This window comes from Rhipicephalus sanguineus, chromosome 1 (genome assembly GCF_013339695.2).
Source record: "Rhipicephalus sanguineus isolate Rsan-2018 chromosome 1, BIME_Rsan_1.4, whole genome shotgun sequence".
NCBI classification, from domain to species: Eukaryota; Metazoa; Arthropoda; class Arachnida; order Ixodida; family Ixodidae; genus Rhipicephalus; species Rhipicephalus sanguineus.
This window is the reverse complement of record NC_051176.1, coordinates 152,043,771-152,049,770: the sequence shown is the minus strand read 5'-3', so window position 1 is coordinate 152,049,770 and position 6,000 is coordinate 152,043,771.

The following is a 6,000-nucleotide window of genomic DNA, read 5'->3' as shown; positions in this document are numbered from 1 at the left end:
TGGGAAAATTTTCGCTCGGCCACCGATCTCCCGAAGACCTCCCGACGACACGTCGGCCGATACGTTCTGCTGGTGTTTTTGGTCTGCCATCCTGTTAAACTACTACGACATGCTGTCTTTGGATGCGTCGGCGTCGTTGTCGGCCTAGTGTGACCAGACGGTCCGGCGACATCGTCAGCGGTTGACTCGTCGGACGACCGTCTGCGTCTGCCTCGTGTCTGCATCGGTGTCGTGTCGCTCCTAGTGTACGATTATACCCAACAAAAGCCAGCCACAGTTGGCCAACTTTGCTGGCGTGCGAGTACATAAATGTGTATACGTAGGCTTCACATAAACTCTGGACGTTATCAAGAAATTTATTTATTGTTCTAGCGTATATTTTGGTTTCACTGCAGTTTTGCATAATGGTCTACAACTGTATGTACTACTTAACATCAACCGAGTTTTTTTAAAATACAAATCTTAGCTAGGTAAATGCTGATTTTTGTAATGATGACCCAGAAGGTGCTTATGGAACCCTTGTTTACTTGTCAACAGAATGAGTCGCATTAAAAGTTTTTTTTTAAGCTTTGGTGCGGAGTACTGAAGATTCCGTGGAGTGGTGGAGGTATAGTACTCGTAAATAGTTTGGTCATAAGTGAGAATAATTACCCAAGTGTTTTTTCGAAAGAAAGTTTCTGTAACTAAAGCTTTCTTATTTTGGTCCTCTAACGCCGCGAGCTGCTGGTTCAACGCAGTATACATCAGTGGCGTAGCCAGGAATTTTGTTCGCGGGCGGGGGGGGGGGGGGGGGGGGGGGGGATTGGGCTCATTTTGCAGCGCGACCTCCTCATTGAATTTTTCGAACGACTAAGTATATGAATAACATTTATTACCAGTGACAATTTGTATTAGATGCTGAAATCACTTCTTGAATGCTGCGCACTGTCAAGAACGAGTAAGAAATGTGTTTTTTCATAAAAACATGTTGGCATGCCCGCAAAATCTTTCCAGAAATAACCGTCTTCAATCTTTTCAATTTTTTTATTTTGTTTGTGTAAGAGGTACGGCAAATATCACGTAAACTTTGGAACTGCATCAGATTTAAACTGAAGAAGCGCCTGATAACAAAAAAATGAAGTCCACAAAATAACCAGGACGAGGTCAAATATTTTAATGCAGATTGTTTACGCAAAATGTTCACCTTTTCTCACAAATGATGCAGCCAGGGAAAAACAAGAATGGGAAAGTACATCTTAAATACGGGCAAAACATAAGTCACCGGAAACAGTGCGCTGTATGCTTACAGAAAACATCACAAATGTACATTTAAATATGCAATCAATATACGGAACTAAGCAATGATCACTATACATAATGCCCAAAATAAGGCAAAAGAACATGCTGCACAATCACAGAAACTGATATGTCCTTGGGCCAAGCTGCTGTCTCGGACGCACCATGTGCACAGAACTATAAAGGAAGAGCGCAGAAATAACGAAAAAAACTATTTCAAAACTGTTTTAAAAGTGCGAACCACTATTGTGAACTCAATATAAAAGGAGGGTTGTCGCTTCTAGTTCAAAAAGCAATGAAGAACAATAACCACAAATGAAAGTAACAAACAATGCCGCTAGTACGGCTTCCCAATAGCTGCATTTGTTTGGTAACGTCGCGTATGCCGACCTCTCAGTGAACAAGGTTGGCTGTTAATGTCCACCTGATGCCCGTATTCGTATGTTCATATTATGTCACGGTGTTAACTGCTAAAAGGTACAAAATCCTCGCGGCTTTAAAAGGTGGCGAACAATATTATTGCGTCAGAATTACGGGCTCATTGACCTGAACTCTGGAACAGCAATGTCTTTTCCTGTCGTTTGCACTGATTTTTGTCCTGCTCGGTATCAATGGACAAAGTTGACCCGACGAGGAAGCTTATTGAAGCGGTCAATGACTTCCGACACGCTGATGTCGACATTTCTGTGGGCGCCGAGAAGTGCCAGGCCAACCATGCGCTCCTCAGACATCGTGGAGTGTAAGTATCTTAAGTAACCTCATGCTTGAAAACGTTCTCTCTGCGCTGGCAGTGGTCACTGGAAGGGTGACTAGAATCTGGAGTAGCTTGTACACATTCGGATAGAACCTGCTGTCGCAATGAGAGAGAGCATCGGTTCCTTTACAGGGGCGCTGGTTTGCTGCTTTGTTCGCCCACTTTGTGCTTCGCAGTTCTCCCAAAGCAGCCCTCGTTTCGATATGCGCAGAAACGGTCAGGAGATTTTCTGCTCCTTTCTCCCGATCATCTTGCATTGCTGGTATTGCGGATGGTACAGTTACTGAAAAGTCCTTTAGAAGTGCCCTGTGCTGTTCGAACCGATGCTATACGTGGTTAATGAACAGAATGAACAGGGTTCTGCGAAAATATTCTTCCGCGCTTTCAAATGCATTGCTCCCAAGGTTTTGCTTCCGGACACCGGCTAGACGGCTGGTGATCTCCGCATTCAGTTGCTAATGCCTGCACTTGTGCAAATATTTTTGAGAAAGAAGCATTCGCGTTCTTGCGGTCATTTTCATTTTTCTGCTGTACCGCTTCTATGTCGTCAATGGCAGCGCTCATGTCGATACTCCTCGTCTGCAGCTTCTTTGACAGTGGCAAAGTCAGTGCTAACACGTGCTCCGTCACACGCAGGCTTACAAGGAACGCTGGTGACAAGAGTGCCAACATTAGACTGCTTGCCTGCACTGGACTTTCGCCATTTCCGTTAAACATAATCTCCTCTAGTGCTGCGATCAACGGCTCAAAGAGGCTCACAAATGAAAGCACTGCATCGTGCTTCTCGACCCAGTGCGTTTCGCATAGTCCCAAAAGGCGCTTCCTTGTGGACTCAGGACAGCTCAAAATTATCATTTTTCGCAAAGCGTGTGAGCGGCTAGAATATTTATGGAAAAAGACTGACGTCGCCTTTAAAGTCCCAAAACAGCTTCGGATGTTTGTGACGGAGCATGCCGTACACAGAACTAGATTAAGGGAGTGACTGGCGCAGTGAGTGTAGAATGCGGCTGGATAATTCTCACGAACAGCAGCTTGAACACCATTCGTTTTGCCGGCCATCGAGCTTGCACCATCGTAGGCTTGACCACGGAGATGCTGGATGTTAATTCCCATGTCTATAAGGAACCTTATTATGGTGTCGGTGAGGGCCCGGCCACTTTGGTCGTGAATTGGCACAAAGCCTAAGTGCACTTCTTCGATTTCGTTCGCATCCTCAAGCAGCTTACAAACAGTAAGCTGCTTGATACCAGCAATATCCGTCGTTTCATCAGCAAGTACGGAGAAGCAGCCTGCAGCGTTTACTTTTGTGACTAGGCTTCCCTTGGTTGATGACTGCAGCAGAGATTTCTATAATCGGGTTTTCTACATCTGGACTTAAATACGAGACACTATTTGGGCAACTTTCCAAATGCTAATTTAGATCTGTGTCGCCACAATCCGCTCGCATGCGAAGCAGCGTTCTGAAGTGGCCTGTATTTGTAGAGGAGGCTGTGGTTTCTGTAATCCATGGGACCACTGTCTCTATGGCCACGGAGAGCCAGACCTTGCCGCCCGCAAAAGAGAACGGTCTCAACAATAGGCTGTAACTTCCTTCGGTTCTCTCTTATTTGAATTTGCCTGCCATGGTCCAGTTGATCAACAACACTGGGCACACATCCTGAGAAGGTTTGAAGAAAATTATCGGCTTCCAGCTGAGCGTCAGTGTGATATTTAGTGGCTTCGTGTGCACCGAAGACTCCGAGGGCGTGCTTTCACCTTTGAAATGGCTTGGATACGAGGGCCCCAGTGCGCGCATATTGGCCCTTGCCAACCTCAATTCTGCTAAAGAGGACACACACTCGGCAAAACGCACCCTCTTGAAGCGCTGAGTAGTGGCATGGTTGAAAAAAATCTTGCAGAAAAGCCACCTGTCAGAACCTTTCACCTGTCTATGGCATTGTCGTGCTCGAAAAAAAAAAAAAAACATTTTGGACTACATCCTGGGTGCTTTTCGGTGAAGGTGGTTATTTCGGACGGCGGTGTATAATAGAACGAAAAACAGAAACATTTTCAAGGGGGGGGGGGGGGAGGTGAGGTGGCGAGGAGGCTGAAGCGCAATAAATCCCACCCCCCGGGTTACGCTCCTGGTCGGTGTTGTATGAGAGCACGAAAAATTTCGGGGGGGGGGGGGGCTGAAGCCCCATAAGTCCCCCCCCCCCCCCCCCCCCCCCCGCTGGCTACGCCCCTGGTATACATATATATTAAAAAATTAAGGCAGCTTCGCGCCAGCGCTGCTAAGACTTAAGTTCGTAGCTGGGTGGCCGTCTTTGTTTCTGTATATTTTTGTCTTTCTTTCTTTCTTCCTCTATAGTTTACTTCTTTTTCTCTTATCTCTCCGTTCTTTCTCTTTCTTGTTTGTCTCTGTTTATTTCTATTTCTTTCTTTCTCTATGTGTTTCTTTGTCTTTCTCGCTCTTTTTATCTTTCTCTTTCTTGCCCTTCCTTTCTCTATTTCTCACTTCCCTTTTATTTCTATCTCTTACTCTCTCTCTCTTTATTTCTTTCTCTGTCTTACTTCCTCTTTCTGTCTTTATTCCTATTTTTCCTCGCTATTTCTCTTTCTTTCTATGCTATGCTTTGCTCTCTCCCCTCCTCCTCCCCCTCCTCCTCAACCTCACTTCCCTTTCCCGCCACCTTGCTACACTATACTATACGAGGCTATGCTATGCTCTGCTAGCGTGCTTGGCTATAGCTGAGTGGTTAGGACGCTCGCCTTCGGGTCGTGGGTTACCGGTTTCGAATCCCGTAACACCAAGAATTTTTTTTCGCCAATGAATTTCTCTCTTTCTTTCTATCTCTCTCTGTTTCGTTCTCTTTCTGCGTACTCGTTCTCTCACCCTTCAGAATTATGCCATTCCGCGCCGGATAAATCGGCGAACGTGTTTTGGGAGCGAAGCGGAAGATGAATTAGAGTTACTAAGAGGAAGAAGAGGACGAAGACAGCGTGTGCCGTTTCGTGACGATGACAGTTTCTGTTCGCACTACCCAGCGCAACGAAAAGCTTAAAGAGCTCCGCTCATAAAAATTATGCTAGTCAAACTGCAAGGCCAGAGGATGCTGGGATGCGTTGCCCAGTCACCAAGTAACTATAGACACTGCGCGCAAGTGGCCAGTCACGTGGCGGTTGTTCAAATGTCGCGCACTTTCTATGATGCAGCCCGCAAAGAAACTGAAACGATGACACCCATCTTCGCTAAAAGAAATCGTTTGTATATTTGTCGATAGGCTCTACAGCATGCCCGTTGAAAATTTTCTATTTTTTTCCATTTAAAACAACACTTTATGGATCAGTTCTTGAATTATCATTATTTAATTACCTAAGCTCATTGTAAATGTGACTTGCTCTTAAGACAATGACGCACACATGGACTTTTTGGACTTGTCACACACACACACACACACACACACACACACACATATATATATATATATATATATATATATATATATATATATATATATATATATATATATATATATATATATATATGACAACTAACAGACAATAATGCCAAGGAAAGTATAGGGGATGTTTTTAGTAATAAATGTATGGTAATTGTGAAGAAAGAAAAGTGGACGAAAAGATAGCTTGCCGCGGGCAGGGACCGCACCTGCGACCTTCGAATAACGCGTCCGATGCTCTACCAACTGAGCTACCGCGGCGGCCATCCCCCCGTCCACTTTATAGGGTATATGTGTGCACTTAAACGTGGGAGCGTCAGTCAGCGCCGCCAGTAGCCATGACGGCGAGTGTGGAACACTCTTTTTCTGCCTGTTGGCGTCACGTACCACGTGAACTTATTACGAGCTGGCAGCTGACCAATAATCCCTCGCATACTACACCTGAAAGCATCAAGTCTGGCAGAACGAGACCCTCGCTATGAATGAAGGAAAGAAGTGTTAATTTCAAGGGCTCGTTTTCTTTGTTATACA